At 41.4% G+C, this 25,961-nt stretch overlaps 1 protein-coding gene across 11 annotated transcripts in view; it reads right to left on the bottom strand.

Annotated features, from left to right (window-relative positions):
- Positions 1–25,961, bottom strand: part of LOC100054260 (solute carrier family 28 member 3) — a 75,186-nt gene that overhangs the window by 36,432 nt on the left and 12,793 nt on the right. For 2 of the 11 annotated variants that reach the window (XM_070248512.1, XM_070248510.1), the window contains exons 2-3: positions 6,172–6,262; positions 2,011–2,250 (exon numbers count right to left, since the gene is read on the bottom strand). The gene's annotated coding sequence lies outside the window, so the exon portion shown is untranslated. Of the gene's footprint in view, positions 1–116; positions 309–1,234; positions 1,482–2,010; positions 2,251–6,171; positions 6,263–25,961 lie in introns of those variants that run through there. The other 9 variants (XR_011431440.1, XR_011431439.1, XM_070248513.1 and 6 more) reach the window with 8 other exon arrangements.

Below are 25,961 nucleotides of genomic sequence, written 5' to 3' on the forward strand. Positions count from 1 at the left end.
AATTTAATCGAGTAAAACTTCAAAGTTTTAACTTACCAGAGAGATGTTGGAAGTTATTCTAAATACGTATGTTATAAAATATAATTATTGTTAAAAGCTTATCCATAAACTCTTACCTCACTTACATTTAAGCCATTTGTTTTTTGTTTTTTGTTTTTAAGATTTTATTTTTTTCCTTTTTCTCCCCAAAGCCTCCTGGTACACAGTTGTATGCTTTTTAGTTGTGGATCCTTCTAGTTGTGGCATGTGGGATGTCGCCTCAGCATGGCTTGATGAGCTGTGCCATGTCCGTGCCCAGGATCTGAACTGACAAAACCCTGGGCTGCTGAAGCAGAGGGCGTGAACTTAATCACTAGGCCCTGGGGCCAGCCCCATAAGCCATTTGTTTTTAACGATCATGTCCAGATTACTCACAAAGTCTTTATGTGACACCAGAGCAGTTAGCCATCATTTTAAGTTGTTGTATGTACATATATTAGAACACATGATTATTGTTCAAAGTTTTCCCCCAAACTTTTACCTTTTTACATCTGTTTAGTTTACCTGTTTCCAATGAATATTTAGATTGCCTATAAAAACTTCATGAATTATCCGACAAAATTAGCTATTATTTTAAGTTATTAGTTTTGTTGACAAATTCTGTAACAGAGACAACATGAGTTTGTTTGACTCATGAAGATGGTATGTTTCCATTACATCCTAATTTGATAACTCTGAGGACATGTCTACTTTAATAAACCAACAAACTTCAACAAGTTTTTATTTACCAAAGATCATTTTAGATCATGCTAACTTGAAAGACATTTGGGCTATTTTTTATCACATTTAGAAATAACTTACATAAGTGCTTATTTTAAGTCAATTAAATAGAGGTCTCTTTAAAATTACATCATCCGGACAAACACACAGAGACACGGAAACAATTGGAAACAGATTTTTAAAAATTTCAGCCATGTCTCAGGCACAAAATTTAAAAGAATGCTGGATCCAGATTGTGACTTCTTCAGATGGCTAAAGATTTGTGTTAAAGATTTTTTTTCTTTTTGCTTTAAGGATCCTTTTTTATAGCTGGTTTTAAGGTCATTTTTTCTTTTAGCAGCGTCTGTGTATTAATCAAAGAATGCATGCTATTGTGAGAGGTTTGGAATCCTCTCTTTTAAGGTGGACTTTTCTGGAACAGAGTTTCCCCAAAGTGGCTATTACAATTTAAAAAATATTTTAAAAGTTTACTTACTTTCACTTGCTTAGTTTCAGATCTGGAATTTTGGGGAAGTTGAAGTGGTGGAGCCCAGCAAGAAAGGAGGGAGGAGCAGCAGAGGGGGTGTCCTTTAGCTAGCTGTTTGTTTATTTAATTATTTTTTCTTAAAGAGTCAGTACGGGACTTTTGATCTTGTTTAGAAGACTCAAAAATCAAAATAGGCAGGGCTGGCCCAGTGGCGTAGTGGTTAAATTTGCATGCTCCACTTCAGCGGCCTGGGGTTAGAGGGTGCAGATCCCGAGTGCAGACCTACACACTGCCATCAAGCCATGCTGTGGTGGCATCCTGCATATAAAATAGAGGAAGATGGGTGCAGATGTTGGCTCAGGGACAATCTCCCTCACACACACACAAAAATTAAAACAGGCTTCCCATTGGTGGTTTAGTTTTTTATGGCCAGCTTTGTCTCCAATTACATGTGCAAATACACCAGTTTGGGTAAACTGAACTTGCCCCATTTTGGCCAATTTAAGGTGAGGTCTCTATTAGCATGGTTAATTCATATTTCCTGAAGGTGGATTTATATGTGCTCACAATCCCCACAGTGTAGTTTAAAATATAATTAGGCAAAAGAGATGTAATCATTTTACATAAATCCCATCATTTTTAGCCAGTCCTGTTGGAAAGGGTTAGTGCAAAGAGAAAAACAACAAAAAACTCTGACAGATCCAATATCCAGTAAAAGAAAAACAGGACCAAGTGCTGGGAGGGCAAGTACCTTGGCCCCCTCGTGAACGAGTTCCGTGACTCACCACAGATGTCTTCTCGAGTCCTGAGCCTTGTTTCTTCCACCAGCAAAAGCAAAGTCGCCCTCTCGAAGGAGGACGGTTAAGGAGACTAAGCAACCCCAGGAAGGTCCGATCTGGGAGAGGAGAGGCCGATTGAACGTTTCCAGAAGGAAGTGCAAGGGAAAGAACAGGGGCATCAAGCTTCCCCAAGGACGGCTGGTAAGGAAACTGAGGCAGAGAGATCTAAGAGGCCTGGAAGCCTGTCTGTTGAGGAAACAGAGAGGGATATGAGGATCCCCTACTGGTCATGCCCGCCCACTTTGTTCCAGGCGGCTCAAAGGTTAAGACTCAGATTGCAGGGACCTAACCCCGCCTTGTACCACAGTTACAAGATAAGACTCAGACTCTGTGATTCCAAAGACCAGCTCCTTCTGTCACTGACACAGAAAGGGCCCTCAAACAGGCTTCAAGTCCCAGCAGTGACAAACTCAAATGGGCTTCAAGCCCTCACTGCCCAATGACTAGTCAGCAGGCATGGCTCCTGTTGGCCAGAGCCGAGCATCAGTTCTTCTGGGGTGGCCGGGTCGCACAATCCTTCCAACCACATGCAGACTCTCACTTCCCTGAGCCAGGCCACCTCTGGACAGGGATCCGAACCCCAAAGCCAGGCTCCAACAAGAGAACCTTGGGACCCGAACCCAAGGCTGGGGCAGCCTTATACCCAAGGTTCAGGCAGCTGATTTTGTGAGACAACTTAAAGAAATAATGCTTATGGTTGTGCTGTGGGGTTGGTGCCACTCACCTCCATCAAGAGATTCTCAGAGCAAAATGCTCAGAGGGGGCACTGGGTCTCCTGATGGGGAAGCGATGCCAGGCCGGCAGCACTGACACCAAGAGGAAAGTCTCACCCTGTGAAGCTCAGAGTCTGCCTATGCTGCCATCTTGACACCAACCTCTTCTCCATTAATTTTCTGAAAATTGTGTTGGGTAGGTAATGGGGAGGGAGGATTGGTGGTGGTGACCATCTCTGATAAATCATAATAAATCTTAAAAATTAGATGAAGATAAAACAACTATTCTGTTTAGGAGGTAGGTGTGGTTATTTCTCTGATTGAAGCCTGTGCTCTTTTTGATGCATCTCTTGATCGTCCTTTTTATCTTCTTTGTTTCCTGGAGAATCCGGCTCAATGGTGACCTGCTCTTCATGCTGGAAATCAAACAGTGGAGCATAGATGGAATAATGAGAATCCTGGGCATAATGGGCCCTGATCTCTTTTGCTCAGAATTTTGGCAAAGAACTTTTAAAAGGCCCTTTTAAATCATTATGCAAGAAGATGGCTCCTACTATCTACTGCACAGACATTTTTTCCCCTCATCACAAAAAAACCAGATCACACATCTCTTCCTTTACTTCCAAAGGAGCTGTTGGCATTATCTCCTTTTCCTTAGGAACAGGCTCATACCTGTGTTTTTCGCTCCTGCCTCTACTGTAATCGTTCAGCCCCTGGTCTGTTCTCAGGCAAGTGCTAACTGCATAAATCTCCCTTTATACTCTGCCAGCCCCGGTTGCCAAAGGACTGGGATGAAGGGGAGCAACATTTGCCACCCCAAAATGTATCTCTTCAACATGAGAATTATTTTAGGCAGACTATTTGTAAGACACAAAAGACTCAGAAAGTTTTTCTTGTTACCTCCTCTTAATTGCCTAAAAGAATTCAGATAAAAAAACCTGTCTCAGGAAGCTATCACCTTGGCATAACATGAACTGGGTGATACACAGGGAGGAACTTAGAAAAGCCTGTTTGTTGGGCTCCCTCTGTGTTCTTCTGTTTCTGCATGGCCAAATAAACACTTGTTTTCGAAATATTTGCTTCTTTTCACCTATCTGTGAATTGCCTTCCTTCCCTTTGAAGTCCCTGACTCTCCCCACCCTCAACATCTTCTGTCCTCTGCTGAGGATTTACCTGAGGATAGTTATGCAGTTTTCCTGGGTTTCTCCCATGTATGCATGTTATTAAACTTTGTTTGATTTTCTCCTTAATCTATTTCATGTCAATTTAATTCTTAGACCAGCCAGAAGAACCTAGAAGGGTAGAGGAAAATTTTTTCCTCCTCTGCAGAGACCAAGGCTGGTTTTATTTTCCTGGCAGCATAAGGCTTGGTCTATAGATGTGAACACTAGCTCAGCATCTTCAAGAGCTGAGAAACTCCCCTCTGAAACTACAGTCCTTCTATCAGTCAGGCTAAAGGGAAATATTTCCCTTACTCTGCTAGCCGTTGCTCCAATTAACTAAGTGAAATGTATGCCTGGGACATCCATCTTTCACGGACAATCTTTCTAGGTACTGTTTGAGCTCTTAAATATCCATGACCCATCCTACTCTTGGGATGGCATAGGGGATTTCCTCCCTCCCTCCATTCTGCAATAATGTCTCCCATAGGTCCAGCTATTGTAAGCAATGGTGAGGGGAGGTGGGGAGGAAGTATGCAGATGTGGAGCAGTTTTGAACATGCTCCAGGAGGCATAATGCTAAATCTCAGCTTTAGTTTTCTGTCATATTCCATGAGTGCTTTGATTCTCTTTACCTCAACAAAAATCATAGAAATAAGTCATTAGCATGATTCTGAGCCGAAGGGATCCTCAAAGATCACATAGTCCTTCGAAGCCAAACTCCACTATACTTCTGACTTAGACGGCCTTCATTTTCTCCCTGGGCCTTGGGAACTAGGAAGGCGAGGGGACAACTGCAAGAGAGACCAGCTGAGTCCAAGCTGCAGCTGCTAAGGTCAGGGCTGGACACAAGCCTTATTCATTTTCCCCCGAACATTTAGCTTTGCCAATAGTCAAAGTTTGGTAAATTTTTTATTTAAATGATCATGATTATTATTTTCTTACAGTGAAATTGCTAAGTTACCTACCAGCTATGGAATGTCTAACGTTACTATTTTTTCTTTCCTTCTTTTTCCCCCGAATTCTCATCTTTAAAACAAAACAAAACAAAACGACACCACCTTCTTGACCCCACAGTCATGGACACCGACCCCCTCCATCCCTTCGCAGCCAGACCACCTGAAAGAGTTGCCGTTACTTTTCATGACCTGCTCCCTCACATCCTGCTCCCTCAGGCCCCTGTGATCAGGCTTCTGCTAAGGTCACCCAAGGACCACTGTTGCCAAATCCAGTAGCTACTCCTCAGTCTTCATGCTTCCATTTATGATTGTAAAGTATTGAATTTTGGGTTTTGATTTTTTTTTTGTGAAACAATATTTAGAAAAAGACTTTATTTTCTAGAACAGTTTTAGGTTCACAACCTAATAATATACCTCAGCAACGATATACAAAATTGAACAAAATATAGTGGAAAGTAGAGATTTTCCACATATCTGCTGCCCCTACACAAGCACAGCCCCCCCTATTATCGACATCTCCCACTAGAGTGGTACATCTGCTGCAACTGATGAACCTACATTGAGACATCATTATCTCTCAACATACATTCTACGGGTTTGGACAAATGTATAATGGCATATATCCACCATTATAGTGTCACATAGAGTAGTTTCACTGCCCTGAAACTCCTCTGTGCTCTGCCTATTCATCCCTCCCTCCCCTCTTGGTAACCACTGGTCTTTTTACGGTCTCCACAGTTTTGCCTTTTCCAGAATGTCATATGGTTGGAATCATATGGTGTGTAGTCATTTCAGATGGCTTCTTTTACTTAGCAACAACATTTAATGTTCACCGCTGTCAACAATACAGAGCACCTCAGCCTGCTCTGTAAACTTAGGTCTCACTGAGGAACCCTAGGGCATCATGGACACAGTTTTAGAACCATGTCTTAGAACCTTCCTCGTCTGCCTTATTTACCTTAAAATTGAGATGCTTTAGTTTGAGACAGTGCCTTTGGCCTTAGAAGGGAGCTTGAGATTGGTAATAGTGAGGTGTCAGAGGAAGCCTGGGTACCCTCCCCATCAGAGAACTCTGAGGACAGGTGTGTAAACACAAAATCTTTGTTTGGGCCTGTGTGTTTTCTTCATGACTCTGCCTTACACACTCTAATGACTATTTAATTCATTCCTCCAAGTGCCAGCCCAGTGCCATGCTTTGTGCCCCCATAGCTCTCAGGTGCTTGTTGCACAGTGGTCGCCATGGTAACGGATTCACTCAGTGCCCTCCTCCCCTACCTGTTTGGGCTTTCCGTGCTCTCTCTTCTGCACAGCTCTGCTCCTCAGAGAGGTGCTGTTTCTGATCTGTTCTGGTTTTCACGAAAGTCTTCTTCATTCCAAGAAAAAAGCACAGATTACAAAAATAAAATTTCATAACCAAAAACCAAATGTGTTTTCAATGAATGATACCTAGAAGACTTTTGAGGGATGGGATGGCAAAGATGAGGAGTTTAGATGAGTCGGCTGATAAAGAAAGAACCAGTGAGGGGCTGGCCTGGTGGCATAATGGTTAAGTTCACATTCTCTGTTTCAGCCACCCGGGGTTCACGGGTTTGGATGCCAGCTGTGGACTACATACCACTCATAAAGCCACTCAGGGGCTCTGTGGCAGTGCCCCACATACAAAATATAGGAGGATGGGCAACAGATGTTAGCTTAGGGTAATCTTCCTCACAAAAAAACCCACAAAAGAACCAGTGAATCTTGGTTCATAAAGACATATAGATGATTTTGTTTTGTTTGGTTCTGATAGAAAGATTGGTGTGGTCCAACATGAGGGAGAGAGCAAGGAGGACAATTGCCTTGTTCAGACCACAGGACTTTCTACTCAGCAGAGCTGAGACCAGGGGGCAGGTTTCCAGTCTCCTTTCCATCACATCACACAGGCTTTTAACTTATGAAATAAAATAGAATATAGTAACACTAGGATGATAATAGTATTCTTAGATGTTGGCTTTATGGGATGTTAAAATGTGTTTTGTTTGTTTTAAAGCAGTCTCTGGTAGTATGAGCACAGGGGAAATGCCTCCTCTTGTGAGGATGGTTTTACTTTGAGGAACTGAGTGAGGTGTGCTCTGGGAGGGGTGTGCTGACCCCCAGCTGCTTTTTCCAGATGTGACAAACACCTGGCTCATTTCTCTTTTCCCTTTTTTTGGAGGGGGGTCCAATTCTTCTCCCATCTCATCCCAGCTTGCCTTTTTATAAGATACTTTTTATATGGCAACAGATAGATACATGGTATCAAGTTCAGGAAATGTGCCCTGCTAGCCCTGTCAGCTGTGACTTTGTCTTTGAAACAAGAACAAGTATATGACTTGATTTTAACTTTAGATCTGTGGCTGGCCCAAAGGATCTAGACAAAATTATAGCTCCAACTCGTGTTGCATTTTCCATTTATTGAAACACAAGGGTGTATAAGTGTGAATAAAATCTAACTTCCAGCACACACATGTTGGGGATCAGAATTGTACCTCCCACCCCAAAATGTGTCTCTTTGGCTTATTATTTTTAAGGATAAGAGACTCTGAAAGCAACTTGACCTTCCCCCTTACTGCCTAAAAGAGTTTGAGACAGAAGCCCTGTCCCAGGACAGGCCATCACCATGGAGAACTCTGGGTGTAACAGACTGGGAGGGTCCTTGCTGAGCCCATTCTCATCAATGTTCTCTCTCTCTGGGTCACATTGTCTATAAATGACTCAGCAAATATCTGTTTATCAAGCATTTGCTTTTTCATCTCCATGTAAATTGCCTTCCTCCCTTAGAAGTTCCAAACCACAACCCCGAACATCCTCCTTTGTCTCTAGCTGAAGATGGTATTTAAGGTGGTGGCTTCAGCCATTTTGGTGAGTTACTCAGTTTTCCTGGGTTTCTCCCATACATAGCTGTTATTAAACTTTGTTTGATTTTCTCCTGTTATTCTGTCTCATGTCAATTTAATTCTTAGACCAGCCAGAAGGACCTGGAGGGTAGAGGAATAGTTCTCCCTCCCCAACACACAGAAGTCTTGTTGCGAAACTGCCCTGTTGCATTACAGTTGTTTACATCTTACTTTAGCACAGGTCCTTGCACATGGCAGACACTAACAATTACTGTTGAATTAATGAACCATGGTGTTTTTAAGTTTGCACTAACTGGTACAGGAACGTAATACCTCTGGGTACTTGGTGGAAAGATATGACAGGGAGTGACAATATATACAGTGTGGGAAGATGACAAAGTGTTGCTAATTGCTGAAGCTGGCTGATGGATACTTATGGACTCATTTTACTAGTCTGACTTTCATGGATGCTGAAAGTTTCCTCAATAAAAAGTTAAAAATAAAACCAAGTATGAGTTGGGAAAAAAATAGGACACAGGTAACTTGAGGGGGCTGGTCCTCAGGGTCCTGAATTACAGGTGTGATGCTGGGCAGGTCCCATCTTTCTAAGCCTCAGTCCACCTATCTCTACTACAGTTTTGATTTGGTGTCCTTATGGTCCCTTCCAGAATCCTGACATTTTCTGGTTCCATGAGGAGCTTTAGCTTCCTGACGCTGATTATTTCTGCCACCTGGCGGCAGAATCTGAAACTTACTTGTGGAACACAAGGATGGAGCCTGTCTTGTTAAAGTTAATGAAAGAGGAATGGGTGTCTTTTTGTGAGTGTGAGTGTGTGTGTGTGTGTGAGAGTGTGTGTGTGGGTGTGTGTGTGTTGAGGGGGAGGGTAGAGTGGGTGTAAGTGGTAACAAGATCACACCTGGGTGTACTTTGTAACGTGTAGTGGAATTGCTTTAACCTCCAGTAGGGTACATGCCTTGTCTTTTTAGCATTTTCAAGAAGAATAAGGTCTTCCATTTGAGGATTTCCAACAGAAATAAAGAGGGTGTTGTGGGTGTTGATTGGTGCCTGAAAAATGACCATTAAGACACCTGTTTTCCTGCTTCTTTCTGAATTAGAGCAGGGCCAGAATCAGTGGTTGCTTCTTTCCATCTATTTAGCAATTCTCATTACTTACTCTATACCTTACTGCACTGAACTACAACCGTTACCTTGTTCCGGATGCAAGCCAGTCAAGCCACTGAATGGTAACAATGTCGTGGGTGTTGTGTATGGATATTTCTAGGCAGTTTACAGCATGCCGCTTTTAATTCCCCTAGTCAGCATTTGTTGCTGAGTGTACTCAACCCTGGATTGAGACCCCTCTGAAGGGCACATCCTTGAGCCGGGAGTACACTGTGCCTGGGGTTTGCTCTTGCACTTTCCAGGCTGCTCGAGCAAGTGCAGATCCACAGTGGGCGTCACAGGGAGTACAGACGGATAGAGGGCTTTTTATGAACTTCTTCCTTTCATTCAGTTTCTAAACCAGATAACTTCTAGAACACAGGAAATTACTGAAATCCCTCCTTATCTCTTTTTGTGATGTCCCCTTCTATAGTATTTTAGCTGAACCCATGGCCACCCAGAATAAAAGCTAATTTCCAAGCTTCACTTTCAACTAGATCCTGGCCCATGAAATGTAAATAGAAGTGGAGCCCTGAGTGGGGCAGCTCAGGGACGCTCCTTAGGAGACAGCTGGCTGGTGCTCTTTGTCCCTTTCCTCCTTTCCTCCATCCTGCTGCCTGGTGTGTGGATGGTCCCAGCTGGGCCATGAGCACAAGGGCCTGGACCTGCTGATGTCAGAGTGGTGAGCTGGGGGCACTTGAGTCCTTAAAACCTTGAGCAGTGCTTCCCCTCCAGCTCTCTCCTTCCTACTGCCTGACTTTTATCTTCAGGAAACAGACTCCTTTGCTACTTTTGGATTTTGCTGTTATTTGCACCTGGATTGATACAATATTTAGTCGGTACAAGACACTGGGTTAAACCCTTTAAAAATTCTGTATTTGACCCTAAGAGGCCTGTGAGGTGGGTACTGTGATGTCCATTTTACAGATGAAGAAACTAAGGCAAAGATAAGTAATCTCTTGACTCAGCTGCACAACCAGGAATGGCTGAGATGGGCTCTGAACTCGGACCATCCAACCTCAGACTGCATCGTGCCTGTGGTGTTTGGCCCTTGGGAGTGTCAAAGCGCATAGTAGTGCACCTAAAGGTTAAATTCCCTTTCAATGAAGCATACCTGATTTGAATTCTAGATATTAAAAGACAAGAGTAGAAATAACAGAGGTGGTGAAAGATTCCTGAAATGCTTGTGGCCACTTTTAAACTCTATGTGGACTCTGGTGGTCGTTTCTGAAGCCAGAATACTGGCCCTCCCACCCAATAAATGGCTTTAAGTAGAGGCTATCCTTTAAATAACATGAGTGGGCATGCCTGCATTTGTGGACATGTCTTGTCTCCATGATTAGTCTGATGTTTGTTCTTCCAACTGTGTCTGCACCACTCACTCCGTCTCTCCCTCCACTTGTGGCCCTGATGGCACCATCTGGCTCCCGTGTCTCAGCTTTTGTGGCCAGGCTTTCTCTGCTGCAGACTCAACATCACTGTGCCAGGGGAGCCCTTCTTCCATCTTCTTTGTAGAAACTGCTCTGGCTGGCGTGCTCTGACTGTGGGACTGGCCTTGATGAGGGGGCACAGCCTGGCTTTGAGGCCTGGGGCCAGAATGGACACTTTCACCCCAAGGAGACTTCCCTCCTGACCTTTGGTGGGACAGAGATCGTGTAGGTTTATGGGAAGACGGGACTTGTCCAGCAGGCAAATGTGATGTTGACAAGGACCCTGAGGAGTCGCTGTGAAGACCTTTAACTGGTTCTAGAGCCTGACACTGACACAGTCTTCCTAGAAGCAGTCAATGTGGTGCATTGTGAGAAGAGGTGATGCCTGAAATGTCACCACAGATGTCAGAGTCCCAACGCCTGTGACAAAAGTGGGCATGTGACGATGTCAGTTGGACTGGGGACCGTGTAAATCTCTATTGTAGATTTACACCCACTGGACTCCGAGCCGAGAAGCCAGAGACTCTGTCCCGTGTTTTCTGCATAGCACAGTGCCAGGCAGGAAGTGCTCAATAACCGTTTCTGAAAGGATGGGAAACGCATTCCTAGGGCCTGTGGAGCTGATTATAGTAGCTGATTATAGTAGCAGCTAAAACAGTGACTCTGCAGCTGAGTAGAGACCACGTGGTACAGGACAGCTTTCTCTACTTCTCCAAGACAGTACCCTTACGTTCTAATCTTCTAAGCCTTCGGTGCCTAAATCAAGGTGTCAGAAATACATCTCCATTTTCTGTTGTTTTTCTGAGCTTCTTCAATGATCTGTCTGCATCTGTTTCTCTGGGCACAGACCAGAGCAACTGCCTCAAACAATAACTTAAAATTCCAAAGTGCAACACAAATAGGCCATAGGAAGAGATCATCATAAACCTGAGGTGACTGCTTTTTGGAATGTTGATAAATTATCTATATTAATTGGTGCTCCACTCTGATGAAAAGCTTGGGTTCCACCATCCTACCTGGGTTCAAATCCAGCCTTAATTTCTTGAGGCCTCATACCCTGCTTCATGGGAATGTAGGATTCCTCACCTTCCTTTGGGGCTGTGGGGCTGTGGGGCTGTTCCAGGGCCACACATAGTGAGTGCTCATTGACCTTTCTGTTGATTGTACGCTTTACTTCACTACTTGCTTGCTTGCCCTGGAGCATTTGCAGTCACTTTGTTCTCTGTTGTTGAAATTTGACTGGTGAAAGTGAACCTCTGTTTCGTGAATCTGATCTCTCCAATTTGCTTAAGATCACTTCTCCCTCCTCTTTTCTTTTCTTTTCTTGTTTTCTTACTTTTAAAATCTACAAATGTCAGGGGGCTGGCCCTGTGGCCGAGTGGTTCAAGTTCAGAGTGCTCTGCTTCAACTGTCCAGGTTCGCAGGTTCGGATCCCAGGCGTGGACCTGCTGCACTCATCAGCCATTTGTGGAGGCATCCTGTGTACAAAGTAGGGGAAGACTGGCACAGATGTTAGCTCAGGGTGAATCTTCCTCACGACAACAACAAAAGCAACAAAATCTGCAAATGTCAGATATTTTAAGGCCATTTCTCTACAATGTTTTCCTCCAGATTGCATGGGCTTTGCCTTGGAGTGATTGCATTTTCAAAGGTGGTGTTCCTGAACACTTTGAGCTTCCCGTGGCCCCGATCCTCCTGCTCCTGTAACTTCTGCCTCCAGGCCTGGGTTTAAGGAATCCTGAAGGTGAGCTGTGGGCACTGGCTAGACCTTTCCTCCCTGGGGTGTTCCTGCTTTTCCGGCTGGCCTGGGTGGGCTTATAGACCGAGTGAGGAGCAGCAGTGCTGTGGGAGGGAACCACCTGGTCAGCCCGGGGCTCACTGTCACACTTCCCTGGCACAATTCTCTGTCACCCTGAGGGCTCTGAAGGGAGCTTTGAATTGGGTGCAGGGAGTCAGGGCTACTGAACACTGATGACCTTCTTCCCTTAGGATCCTTGTGAGCCAGGGGCAAAGGGAACCTCTAAGTCCAGGATGTGAGGGAAAGGGGAAAGAGGCTGAGCTCTGTGCCTGGAGGAGAAAAGTGAGAGGAAGTTCGTACGCATCAGATTCACAAAATAAAGTGAGCACGCAAGTCCTCCTAGAATGTGGTTTCTCCGAGCTTGCTTGAAGAAAGCACTCGAGGAAGAACTTCAGCCAAACAAATGACAAATGGAGAAATTAGGGCAAAAGCAGTGACAGTGTGTGTTGAATCTATTTAATAACTTAAAGCTAAAACAATCCAAGGGATTCTGATTCCAGAACAAATTGTAAACATAACCCCTGACAATGTAGAAACGATAATCAGAAGACTACTTGAAGGAGAAGGAAGAGAAAATGTGGCAGGTAGAGTAAGCAGACCAGTTTCCTCAACTTGCAAGTTCTAGGAGCTGAAAGAGATTGTAAGTAATAATGTTGAAGATAGAAAGGTAAACGTTCAGAGATACACATTCAGCTAAAATCAGGTGGTGGAAGAGAAGGGAAGAAAATAATGGAAGGTGGAAAATAAGCTAATTTTATGATTACTACTCATAATCATAGACAGGTTATAAACAGAACCATTAAAACAAAATAATACAAGTCTTCAGAAGAAACCAAACAAAAATGAAGAACATGCAAACCACACAAGGGAAAGATTTTTAATATGCACAACATGAAATTTGTTGAGAGGAGCTAGGAACAAATAAGTACATCTGGCAAATCAGCAGTGGATTTGATGGAGTCAGATGGAGCGACAACAGCACAGCCCTTGACTGAAGATGACTCGGATGGTAAACCTGCGGTGGTCACGATCTCAACCAACCCGAATACAGGACCAGAAAAGCAACAAACACTTCAAAAAAGAGGCGGTGGTCAGGACACAATCTCACACTCTGAGAAGCAGGGCTCACTACAGACAAATGGCATAGATGAAGATAAAGGAAACACGAGAGAAATATCGAGAGACACATTTGGAAAGAGGCTGAGAGAAGCTTTAAGTCTGTGACAGATCAAATGGGCAAGAGTAAGGATAAGGAAGACCAAGATAAATCACATGAATTTAGTGAACATCTGTTGAACTCTATAACCTGAATAGAAAACACACTGTGGCCAAGACTGTTAGCTGTCCCCAGTGTCTCTTCTTCCCCATTTCTGTTAGAAACAGAACGTTGAATTGTAGCAGGGCCTAAGATTTCCCAGAATAAAGGCACCTTTCCGAAGCATCCTGTGGCTGTGATTACGTTCTACCCTGTGACAGAAGCTGTGTGCAATGTCTGGGACAATCGGTGGAAGCTATGGACCCTTTCAGAACGTAAATACGTAATTTATTAGTTAATTTAAAATACATAAAATTAAATATGTATGATTAAAAGGAAATCAATTATATTAAAATACAGTTATTAAAAGATTTAAATTAATTTGTGACAGAATAATGTATATGCAGCTTTATTAACACATTAAAAAACAGGAAAAAAATCCCCAACAAAGTCCAGTGGGAAGTTCTAATAACTACCTTAATTTCAGTGCCATGGGTGTAAATCATATTTTGAGATATTTGCAACAGCTATGAATTCTTTTTACTGCTTGCATGTGTTAACTCCATGCAGTGAGGGTCCTTTTGCATCTTTCACGTCCATTTCAAACAAGCAGCTCCACCTCCTCTTGGTCTGTGGAAGGAATGTGCCCCTTTCCCCCTCAGGCCATGTGGAAGGCTCCCCTGCACCTCCCCCATGCGAGTGTATCTCTTAGGTATGAAGCAACTATAAATGGATACATGTGGGAGAGTATGGACCTTTTCTCTTATTTGTAATTAAATATCTTAATTTCACTTCTGGATCCATCCATATTATCATCCAGTAAATCTATTAGCGGGGAAAATAAAATAATTGCCAGGAATACAGGCCTTAGCGTGGTGTTCATATAGATTCTTGAAATAAACAGCAGATGAGGGATGTTTAAGCATCTTGCAATTTTAATTGTCTCCAAGACTGTCATATGGTTTTTCTAAAAGTGGTCATTTTTTCCTCAGAATTCATCAGAGTCCTGGATTATATTTAGAAGATCAAATGCAGATTAGCTTCCAACATTAATTCTGGTGCCAGAATAGACAGGCTCATGTAGGCTGGACACCAGTGGTTGCTGCATGACATGTCCACTTGGCGGCCCCACTCCATCTAGGCCGTAACATGCAGCTGCCACGAAGGCCAACGCTTGGCCCCACTTCTGATTCTGGCAGTCTGTTGGCTCTGAAAGCAGGAACCTAATTAAAAGCATTAATACGCTAAACCACGGTCTCAATTTTATGTAAACGTTTACTTCATATATTGTCTGGGTGGTTATATCTAATGAACAAATTCAACTTTTGTCAAAAAGAATTCTAAAGTCCCTGGCCAAGATTAGGACAAATTGAGCACCAAAAAGTCAAAAACACGAATAACGTCTGAAACTTACTTGTATCAAAAAATAAGATGGATTGGTGGGTGGATAGAGGGTAGCACAGATGAATAAATGTGTGAGAAAGCAAGTGTAGTAAAATATTACTACAGGATGTAGGTGGTGGTATATAGGTATTTGCCATGAAATTCTTTCAACTTTTCTGGGTTAGAAAATTTTCAAAATAAAATGTTGGAGGAAGCTAATAATGTTGGTAATTGATTACAAAAGATTGAATGAAAGAGAATGTTAGTCCATAACGACACTTAAAAAGAGAGAAAAAGAAAAACAAAGGAAATCTATTCTTTTAGGAAGAATGTGAGGTAAGGAATGTTAAAAAAATGAAAATCAGGGGCTGGTCCTGTGGCTGAGTGGTTAAGTTCGTGCGCTCTGCTGCAGGCGGCCCAGTGTTTCGTTGGTTTGAATCCTGGGCGCGGACATGGCACTGCTCATTAAGCCACGCTGAGGCAGCATCCCACATGCCACAACTAGAAGGACCCACAACTAAGAATATACAACTATGTACTGGGGGGCTTTGGGGAGAAAAAAGGAAAAAATAAAATCTTAAAAAAAAGGAAAATCATCATTTTGCAGCTCCTAAATTTCTAGTTGATTCAGGAAGGGGTCGTCAATGGATGCTAAAACCATTGGGTGAAATGTGTTGGGGAACTGGATAGTCACATAGCCTTGAAATAGCACCGCCTAGGTTACCTACTAATTAGAAAGAGAGAAATGTACTTTGATAATGGAGAGGTCAGCTCATCACCACCCTAACCAAGTCAGGACCAATTGTGGAGATAAATTTCTCCAAATGCACTTATGCACCTTTTTTTTTTTTTTTTTAAAGATTTTATTTTTTCCTTTTTCTCCCCAACGCCCCCCAGTACATAGTTGTGTATTCTTCGTTGTGGATTCTTCTAGTTGTGGCATGTGGGACGCTGCCTCAGCGTGGTCTGATGAGCAGTGCCATGTCCGCGCCCAGGATTCGAACCAACGAAACACTAGGCCTCCTGCAGCGGAGCACGGGAACTTAACCACTCGGCCACGGGGCCAGCCCCCACTTATGCACCTTTTTAAATTTCTTTTTTATGTGCAGAGTTTCCAGAGCCCGGGGCTAAAAGTCATGTAAATGTAGAGTCACACATTCCAAAACATCACTTTCCCTCTCCTGCTCGGTTGCCTTTCACTCTTGTGGTAGCTTTTGATATTTGTGTTGATAATTTGAGTTTGATATTATGCAATTATTTCAGCCTAGTTCTAATATCCTGTTATTGTTTCTTACCTTTGCTTGACTTAGGCTGATTTGTCTGAATAAAGGAAGACCCTCCCAGAAGAACTTCTACTATATATATGAGAGAGAGAAGACCAGAAGTCTCAAGACACTCATGGAGAAGCCAATCCTGAGAGCAATATGGCAGCACCTAGACTCCTGACTCTGGGCCAGGCACCTTGCCCTGCGCTTCCCAACACACACCTTACTCAACCCCTCATTCTCCTGATTCTTGAAGATTTGCGTCTGTATCAATTTTTTACTGCCCTGAAGCCAAGAAATCATAGATAATCATCCTTTCTCTTCCCGTTAAAAACCAATCTTCTATCTGCACTTACGGGTTGCTATTGCCTGAATGTTTGTGTCCCCCTAAATTCATTATGCTGAAATTCTAATGCCCAAAGATGATGGTATTAGGAAGTGGGGCATTTGGGAGGTGATTAGATTGTGAGAGTGGAGCCCCGTGAATGGGATTAGTGCCCCTATAAAAGAGACCTCCACAGAGATCCCAAACCCCTTCCACCATATGAGCACACAGTGAGAATGGGCTGGCTATGAACTAGGAAGAGGCCCCTCACTAGAATGTGACCATGCTGGCACCTTGATCTTGGACTTTCAGCCTCCAGAACTGTAAGAAATAAATTTCTGCTGTTTATAAGCCAACCGCCTGTGGTGTTTTGTTACAGAAGCATGGATGGACTAAGACACTGGTTCCATTTCTTGCCTCATATTCACTCTTCAACCCATTCCAATATGGCTTCCATTTCTACCACTCCGTGGAAATCACTCTTGCCAAAGTTAGCAATGATTTCCATGTCCCTAAATTCAGTTTTCATCATACACAGTGAACCACTTCCTCCTTAAAATATTCTCGTCCCTGACTTTTGTGATATTATACTTTTCTAGTTTCCTTCTACTGCCAGGACTTCTCCTTCTCCTTTTCCTGTACCATTATCAGCCTTTTCACTAAACTCTGAATGTTGTGAATACTTCCTCGGGGCTCCATCTCAGGTATTCTCATACATTCCTCTAACAAATATTTATTGTGCACCTACTGTGGGCTAGACACTGTGCTGGTTGCTGGGGATTACATATATGGTTCTTGTTCTCAGGGAGTTTAGAAGAAAAGCTATCGACCATAAATCATACAATTGGTTATTTAATTATGGTCATGATTATGACTAGTAAGAAGTTCAAGGTGTTACTTCTATAGATTAATTGGAATGAACTTGACTGTGTCTGAAATTCCAAAGATGTAATGTGTTTAGTCCTGGGAGAACTGGAACTGCTCTTAACCAGCAAAACATCTTCCAACAGTTGAGGAAAAAATCAAGAAACAAAGATATAATTCCTTGAACCTATCAATCGAAACCAAGATTCTCCTTGGTCTCATTTCCTTCTTTGCTTTGTTTTTAGTAGACAAATCTCCAGTCTGTCTGAAGGGATCAAAATTCAGATGGCAAGATGACTATAGATTGTTTTTTGATCATAAAATGCTTTCAGCATGAGCCCACCTGGCCAGCAGCTGGAAGTCTTTTTCCCATAGAGCTTCTGATCTTCAGACAAAGATTGAGAGATTAAGAAACATTATACGCCGTCTAATATTTATGACATACAAAAAGATATGAAGAATATAATAATAGCAGTCTGTGAGCAATTTGTATAGACAAATCACTAAATGATGTGTTCCTAAAATTAAGAGCAGGAAACATGGCTTCAGCTCTTTCTAAAAGTCTGTTATTGGAGTAAGATAGAATAAGAAGGAGGAAAATGGAAATAGGGAGGGAGAGACATGGGTGGTGTCAAGAGACATTGGAGGGGCTGGCCCTGTGGCCAAGTGGTTAAGTTTGAGCGCTCCACTTTGGCTGCCCAGGGTTTCGCTGGTTCAGATCCTGGGTGCGGACATGGCACTGCTCATCAGGCCATGGTGAGGCGGCATCCCACATGCCACAACCAGAGGATCCACAACTAAAAATGTACAACTGTGTAACGGGGGGCTTTGGGGAGAAAAAGGAAAAATAAAATCTTTAAAAAAAAAAAGAGACATTGGATGTCATTAATGACACCTTTATCTTGTAACTTTGTGTTGTATCATCTTGAACAGCCCCTAAGCTGTTCAAAGTCCTGTTTCGCTTTTGCCATCATTGGCTTGTACAGTGAATATCACCACTGGGGACCTTCTTGCAAGTTCAGTGACTTTGACCTCAAGTCTACATTTGGTCCATTTTTTAGCCACACTCCAGCCCTGTTTATGTAAAGGTGTGTTCTATGCCAAAGCCTGAATCATCTGCAGGATGAAGCCTGGGTTGGTTGTGCCTACCTTACTCTTGGGTTATTTTGGAGAGTTGTGGTCACTTCCATAAGTATTGGCCTTACTATGACCTGGACTATTTTATACCAGGGCGGTTGATAGTGAAGCACTAAAAAAGGCCACATCGTTATGTCTTAGGCATTTGCATTTTCTCACATTCAGAAAAAAGTTGCTTTTTGGTGACTTCTAAAATAACTTTGACCATCAAGCATTTCTTTCAAAAGAGTGTTGACTAAATAAATGTAAATTAGAAACACATGGAATAAGTGTACAGTATATAAAAATTTTTAAAGAAATGCATTTGACTAAATAAGAAGTGGATCAGAATGAACCAAAATGTTTGAAAATAACTTTATGAAGTCCTTTGAAGTGACACAGATGTTGGGAGCCGAGCCCACCCAGTTTGGCAGGGACCTAAGATGAAGTTTTATACTTGGCTGACACAGTAACAATTCAAAACTGCATGTTGGCATCTCCCATGGTTTTTCCATTAGTGGATTCCAGTATTTTCTATTAGAAGAGGTGGACTTCACACCTGAAATTCAAATTTTGGTTTGGTCTGCACCAAAACAGCATCTCCCAACTAAATGATTTGATTGACAGTTGGTGACACTTGAGCAAGTGCTCGGTGCTGAAGCTTCACATTAATCTCCAAACAGTCCCACGATGCAGGGTATTAGTCTCTATTTTTTTTTTTTTGAGGAAGATTAGTCTTTATATACCACCTTTTTTACAACTTGCTTTCAAAGGAAAACAAAGAAAGATTAGGCACACCAAGGCTATAAGTGGCTTCTGAGTCAAACACCTTAGCCCATGTGTGGAGTGGAATTAGCTGCCTCCAAATAGGGATCCTGTCTTTCAGTGGAAATTGTGCTGCACTATGTCTGCCTACATCTGTGATCTGAAGACAGAGTTCCAAACTTCTGAGGCACGATTGAGACTTGGGGCTCATACTCAGATTTCTCTGTTGTGTGTCAAATTCCAAACACTCCCAACTTTGATTTTTTCAATTTGACAAACAACAGTTTAGCTAGCATCCGGGGCCAGGTCTCATCAACATCAACAGTGTCTGGATGAGATGGGTCAGCAGGTACCACCACCCCCATTCTAAATTGAGGGACTACGGAGTGGAAGTTTTATAATCAGTAGTGGAAAAAAACCCCAAACAAACAAACTTGTGCCTGGTAACCAGCCTGGGGTCTGTCCTAATTGAGATGAGAGTATTTTTCTGAAAAACTCTGCTGCCTACCCTCTGAAGGTTGGGATGTGGGGGAAGTGCTGGCAGAACATATTGTCTTGTAAGCCAATTGAAACTTGTGTTCCCATGGCTGATTAGGGGCTTCCAATCATTAATGACATAACATCTACATGGAAATCCTTGTAGGACCAGAGATGGATAAGAAATCATGTCTTACTCCATGCAATCAACATGTAGAGCCTCAGAAGAAGCCTCTTGGAATCAGGAGAGCATCTCTCTTGTGACACTCATGGTAGAAAAAATAGCATTTAATTTACCTCCTCTCCTTTCCTTTCCCTGTAACCATTTCATGTCTGAATTCTTCCCCCAGTTTTGGTAAAAGGCAATGGTGATGGCTGAAAGCCTCAAAATTTCAGTCCTTGCCCTACTCATGGCTGATCATCTGATGTATCCCAGCCTGGGGTACTTTCCCTCTCCTGAAATCAGAGATGTGGCCAGCAACATTCATCATTTGATCATACATATACTCCCCTGTGACATGTCTGACTTTGCTGTTTGAATATAAGGTTGTTGGTGACATGAGCAGGAATGGTGGAATAAGGACCTCCAAAACTCCTCTCTTTCATTAAAGCAACAAGAACTCCAGCAAAATTGTCTAAATAACTTCCTTAGAATTCTGGAAATTAAGCAAAGTCTTGCAACAATCCAGAGAGTGTTTTTTTTTTATCAAGTAAAACGACTTAATCTCAGAATAGCAAGCTTTGCATCATCTTAATTCCCTAGTGCTCTTCCCCTCTCCCCAGACTCATGATAGTCTTGCAAAACAAGTTTGCAATCACAGTGAAAACTAGCAGCCCAACAGCTGATGGAGGGGGCAAGATGGGGTTGGTACTAGATGACTGGCATTATTTGACCTGTCTCTCAGTTCCTTACAAAAGCTCGCTCACAAAACTTGTCTTTATTTGATCTGACTCACATCTCACTCCGGACTATTTCCAGGGGGCAAGTGTTTAACATAGGCAGTTGCCTGAGGTAGTGATCACTGTGGGAGAAAACAACAAGCTAGGCAAAAATTTAAAGGAAAAGCTGGGGAATGAGATTCCATAAAGGGCTCTGACATTCCTGGGAATCTAGAAGCCCAGGCATGTGCCAGGGTTGTGTTCATGATGGGAAAGACCTGAGAAGGACGAAAACTCTCTCTCTGGCTGATCGTGAGACTAGACAGAAGCAGGAAGTAAAGGTGAACACAGAGCTGTAAACTGCCTGCCCGAACACTGAAGGCAAGCCCCCAGCGTGCACACAGAGCACTCAGCAAAGACTCGGAGACTACTGGTTCCAGGCACTTGAAAATTTATGCGTAATCCTTAGCTGATCATTTAGCTAACTGAGCAGAGACTTTAGTGGCCACACATGACAAAATATACAGACTACATAGAATTAGTTGTTAAGTCACTAAACAAACAGTGACAGCAATGACAACAACAGCAACAACAACAAACCCTGGGGGAAGGAGAGAGGTACCTGTTTTCCAGAGTTATCGCATTATTTAAAATGTTTAGTTTTGACAAAAAATTATGAGACATGCAAAGACATCAGAAAGAATGGTCCATACACAGAAAACAAGCAGTCAACAGAATCTGTCCATGGGAAAGCCTAGATGTTGGCCTTATTAGACAAAGACTTTGAATCAACTATTTTAAATATGTTCAAAAGACTAATGGAAACCATACACAAAGAACTAAAGGAAAGTATGAGAATCATGGCTCACTGTATAGAGAATGTCAATAGAGAGATTCAGAGCCTCAGAGACCTGTGGGACATCATCAAGTGTAGGACCAGCATATGCATAGTGGAGTCCCAGAAGGAGAGGAGAGATAAAAGGGCAAAAGAATATTTGAAGAAATATTCCCTGTTAATTAATGAAAAACATTAATCTACACATTTAAGAAGCTTAGTGGGCTCCAAGGTGAATAATAAACTGTTGAAAGACAAAGCAGATAATCTTGAAAGCAGCAAGAGAGAGAATATTCGCATACAAGGCATCTTCACAGAGATTAACGCCTGATTTCTCATCAGAAACCATGGAGGCCAGAAGGCAATGAGATGACATACATACTCAAAGTGCTGAAAAAAAGGCTGTCAATCAAGAATTCCATATTTAGCAAAACTGTTCTTCACAAAATTAGAAGACATTACCAGATAAACAAAGACAAGGCTCACTGCTAGTAGATCTCCCCTTCAAGAAATACTAAAATAGTCCCTCAGGCTGTAAGGAAAGAACAGCAAACAGTAACCCAAATCCACATAAAGAAATAAAGAACACCAATAAACATACTTACACAAGTAAATATAATGTATTTTTTTTGTAACCTCTCTCTTCCATCTGACTTAAAATATAATTGCCTAAGGCAATAATCATTAAACTGTGTTGATGGGCTTATAATGCATAAGGATATAATTCATATGACAATAGCATAAAGGAGCGGGAAGGGAATGAAACTATACTAAGTTTTTGTGTATTAGTGAAATTAAATTGGGATTAGTCCTAACTAGATGTTTATAAATTGCCATGTTAATTTTAATCCCTAGAACATCCTCCAAGAAAATAACTTTAAAATATATACTAAAAGAAATGACAAAAGAATTAAACTGGTATACTAGAAAATATCTGTTTAACACAAAACCCATAGCTAAAATATACAGTTATGTGCTGGGGGGACTTGGGCAGAAAAAAGCAGGGGAAAAAAAAAAAGGAAGTAATGGAGAAATTTAGGGAAAAAAGATATGAGATTTATAAAAATCAATTTGCAGGATAGCAGATGTAAATCCTACCTTATTAGTAACTACATTAATTAACCAAAGAGACCTTGAAGGGTTACAATAGCCATAATAGGTTTTAAGACAAAAATTGTTACTAGAGACAAAGAGAATTCTATAATGTTAAAAGGGTCAATTCAACAAAAAGATCTAACAATTATAAACGTATATTCCCCTAATAACAGAGCACCAAAATACAGGAAGCAAAATGGACAGAGTTCAGGGGAACAATAGACAATTCAACAATAATAGTTGGAGACTTCAGTACTCCACTTTCAAGAATGGATAGAGCAACCAGAGATGATCGGAAGGCAGCTGAGGAATTGGACAAGGCTCCACACCAACCACGCCCCACAGACGTACACAGAACACTCCACCAGCAACAGTAGGATACACGTTCTCCTCAAGTGCACATGACACGGTCTTAGGCTAGACCACATATGCAGCCAAAACAAGTATGAATAAATTTTAAAAGACTGAAATCACACAAAGTATCTTCTTCAACTACAATGGAATGAAATTAGAAATGAATGACAGAAGAAAACTTGTGAAATTTAGAAAATATGTGAAAATTAAAAAATATACTCCTAAATAACAAATAGATTAAAGTAGAAAGCATAAGGGTAATTAAGAAATAATTTGATAAGAATGAAACTGAAAACATAAAATACCAACATTTATGGAATGAAGCTAAAGCAGTACTTGGAGAGAAATTTATAGCTATAATTACTTATATTACTAAAGAAGAAAGATCTCAAATCATTAACCTAATCTTCCACCATAAAAAAAAACTAGAAAAAGAGTAAACTAAACTGAAGCTAGCAGAAGGAAAGAAATAAGAAAAATTAGCTTTGAGGGGCCTGCCCCGTGGTCGAGTGGTTAGGGTTCTAGACGCTCTGCTTTGGCGGCCTGTGGTTTGTGGGTTTGGATTCCAGGTGTGGACGTACTCCACTCATCAGCCATGCTGTGGAGGCATCCCACGTACAAAGTAGAGGAAGACTGGCACAGATGTTAGCTCAGGACTAATTTTCCTCAAGCGAAAAAAGAGAAGAATTGGCAAGGGATGTTAGCTCAGGGCGAATCTTCCTCACTAAAAAAAGAGGAAAAAAAGAAACAAAAATTAAAGTTGAGGTAAATGAAATAGAGACTAGAAAAACAGTGCAGAAAATCAGTGAAACAATAAATTGGGTCTTGAAAAGAACAAAATTGACAAATCTTTAGTTAGCCTGTCAAAGAAAAAAGAAAAAAGATACAAATAACTGAAATCAGGTATGCAAGTGGGGCCATCGTAACCATTTTATTACAAAAATAAAAAGGGCATTAAAAGAATACTATGACAACTGTATGCCAACAAATTAGATAGCCTAGATGAAATGGGAAAATTCCTAAAAACACACAAATTACCTAAACTGACTCAAGAAGAAATAGAAATCTCAGACTTATGACAATGGAGATTGAGTTAGTAACAATAAACCTCCCAACAAAGAAAAGTCCAGACAAAAGACCAAGGGAAAGAAAAGACAAATTACTAAAATCAAGAATGAAAGAGGGGATGTTCCTCCTGATCTCACAGAAGCAAATCTGAGGTTCTTACTTGATGTTTAACGCTGTGTCTGAGTGATTAAGTCCTTGAACGACAGGGATCATCGGATTTTGTGTTGTGTCCTCCAAAACCAAAAGCATGAATCTTTCCTGATCCATCCAGTTCAGTAGTCTTGAGCCAGCTGTGGCCACTAAGTACCTGGAATGTGACCAGTGCAAGTGAGGGCCCAATGTTAGTTTTATTTAATTTTAACAAATTTAAATTTAAAAATGGACACTAGGTTCATTTATTGGAAAACATTTAAGTACATTTGGAACTTGTCTGTGAACTGACTTTTTCAATTATAAATATGAAGAAACGTAAACACAGATCAACTGTTTCTGATAAAAATTTAGCATTAAAATTGGCATGTACTGTAAGTGTAAAATACACACTGGATTTTAAAGACAGTATGAAACAAAGAATGTAAAATATCTCATTAATAATTTTTACATCGATTACATGTTTTAATGATAATATTTTCAATATATTATGTTAAAATTTATATTCATTTTACACTTTCAATGGACTTGTAGAAAAATTTTAAATTACATGTGACTGCAGTGTATTTCTATTAGACAGTTCTGCCTTAGCCATTAGCAAATATCTACATTTATCCACATTAGTAGTGATTTCCTGTTTTCTTACCAATGCCTTAAGCACTGATGAGTAAGTGGTTCCTCTTTTTTAAAGGGAACCATTTCAGGAATGCTTGAATAAGGGAAAAAACAAAATCCCCTTCCTTCCCCTCTGAGATGTCATGGAAGTGACACGGGTTACAGTCATCTGGGCTGTTTCCCCCTAGAAATTAGTAAAGCTCAGTGTCATCATGCAGATTTGAGGAAAGAGTAGAGAATGTATCTTTTTAAACCTCCTTCACAAAAGCAAATTATTGTCATGTGTTTTCTGTGTTTTAATTCACTTGTGGGAAAAAGCGCAACTAGATAGCTCCAGCCGAGATGGATATTGTTTGTATCCATTAAAAAGTCATCACTGTTAGATCCTTATCTGCTCTTATACTAGACACTTTAAAAGTCTTTAGTCAGCAGTCACATGTGTTTCAGCCCTTCCCCTGATAAACTTGAAGAACCTGAAACCCAGAGAGAGACATTGACTTGTTCACAGTCACATAACCAGCTGGTTAGTGACTGGGTCCAAGTGCAGCAGATTCCTGGAATTTGCAAAGACTGCTTAAAATTTAACTTAATAAATGTCATCTGAAATTTGTAAAATAGAGAGAAAAACATAAACCTCACCTGTATTCTCATAAGCCAAACACAGAGATTGGTAACATTTTTGGTAAATTTCAGTTTTTGTTTATTTTTGAAAATGTGTGCATGAATTTTTTCTTTTTGGTAAAATAACTATTGATCAACTTTTTTTCTTTGAACTCCTACTGTGTTTGTTCAAGGTCCTGAGATCAAGGACTATTAGTAACAGATTTAGTGGGGGTTAATTCCTACGTTTTTGGTGACTTTCCTAGGAAAGCTGTTTTTTCTTCCTTTGATTAGAACAGGGGCTAATGAAGTGAGGGTTATGGTTTTAGTCCAGCGTGCCTGCTCACTGTATAACTCTGCCCAGCCAGGCATTTTGTAAATGCGTCGTGATACTCATAAAGCACAGTGATGGCTCGCTGCAGACTTGACAAGAACAACAGCTCAGCCCAAAGTTCATGTTCTGCCCATGGCAGGCCGTCTAGTGGAATCCTTCCTTATGGAATACTTGAACACCCTCTGAGATTTGCTTGTGTATTTTATCTCATTTTTATCTTTACAAGACTGGATCTTGGAGAAGTCCAAATAGGGCTTTAGACACCTCATGTTTTATTTCTTCTGACTTAAAGCCTGTTGCTCTTTCAGCTCTGTCACCAACTCTGTTACACCTATGATGTAAAGTCCTCTCTGTAAAGGGGTAGAATATATTGTTTTAAGTTTTTTTAACAAATTTTTTCTTTTTACAAAATTATACCCATTCCATCTGTTAAATTGAGA

This window comes from Equus caballus, chromosome 23 (genome assembly GCF_041296265.1).
Source record: "Equus caballus isolate H_3958 breed thoroughbred chromosome 23, TB-T2T, whole genome shotgun sequence".
Lineage (NCBI taxonomy): Eukaryota > Metazoa > Chordata > Mammalia > Perissodactyla > Equidae > Equus > Equus caballus.